The sequence below is a fragment of the Danio rerio genome, chromosome 18 (genome assembly GCF_052040795.2).
Source record: "Danio rerio strain M-AB ecotype USA chromosome 18, GRCz13ab, whole genome shotgun sequence".
In the NCBI taxonomy this organism is placed as follows: domain Eukaryota; kingdom Metazoa; phylum Chordata; class Actinopteri; order Cypriniformes; family Danionidae; genus Danio; species Danio rerio.
This window is the reverse complement of record NC_141038.1, coordinates 17,069,244-17,070,698: the sequence shown is the minus strand read 5'-3', so window position 1 is coordinate 17,070,698 and position 1,455 is coordinate 17,069,244.

Sequence of the window (1,455 nt, the reverse complement as noted above, 5' to 3'; positions counted from 1 at the left end):
TATGTCCCATCTTAACAAGCATCAGACCAAGCAGCCTTTTTGATTTTTATATTGTCCAATGTTGATGACCTGTGGGAGAAAAAAAACTAGATATATTCAGAAAATATTCAGAAATATCCATCTGGCACTAACAATCATGCCACATAAAAATAATATAAATCCCATTCTGATTCCAGGTTTGAGCTTAAAGGGATAGTTTACCCTAATCTCATTTATTCAGTCAAACTTTTTTTTTCACAAATTACACAAAATGTTTTGAAGAAAGCTGTAAACATGTAACCATTGACTTATCTAGTATTTTTCTTACTGTGTAAATCAATGGTTACATGTTTACAGCTTTCTTCAAAATATGATATTTTGTGTTTAATAAAATAAAGAAACATATAAAGGTTTAGAACCAGTAATTTTTAATTTTTGTACTACCTATCCAAATGTCTAAATGAATTCAGTTTCTCACTGATATTGACTGATTAGATAATTGCTTTGACAAGCAGTTACTTACCTTTTTACCATCAAACTGAGTAAATACACAGATTAAAATATGTAAAATGCATACAAGTAATAAATGGGTTTACATGACACTAAGCAGATATTTCCTGGAAACATCAAAACAATGAATCACTAGAAACCAGTGCCTTTAAAATGTCATGAAGGTAAGTAAACACAGCCTTGACATTTAAGATTAATTCATTTACGATGAATTTAATAAATGACGTTTCGGGATTCCAGTATATTCCACTGACACATTGTCATGCAGTGTTCAAGAAGTGTCATTTCTACAATCATTCATTCATTCATTGTTTCATTTTCCTTCAGCTTAGTCCCTTATTTATCAGAGGTTACCAAAACAGAATGAATAGCCAACTGGCATATTCTGGCATATGTTTTATGCAGCAGGTGCCCTTCCAGCCGCAACCCAGTACCTGGGAAACACCCATACATTCCCACTTTCTTACACACACACACTCTCATGCACTAAAGCTAATTTTGCTTTATTCAATTCACCTATACAGCAATGCAGTGGTGCAGTAGGTAGTGCTGTCGCCTCACAGCAAGAAGGTCGCTGGTTCGAGCCTCAGCTGGCTCAGTTGGCGTTTTTGTGTGGAGTTTGCATGTTCTCACCGCGTTCGTGTGGGGGCTCCGGTTGCTCTCACAGTCCAAAGACATGCGCTACAGTTGAATTGGGTAGGCTAAATTGTCCATAGTGTATGAGTGTGAATGAGTGTGTATAGGTGTTTCCCAGAGATGGGTTGCAGCTGAAAAACGCTGCATAAAACATATGTTTGATAAGTTGGCGGTTCATTCTGCTGTGGTGACCCCGGATTAATAAAGGGACTTAGTCGAAAAGAAAATGAATGAATGAATTCACCTATACCGCATATCTTTGGACTGTGGGGGAAACCGAAGCACCCAGAGGAAACCCACGCGTATCTTAAATTGGAAAAACACCAGATA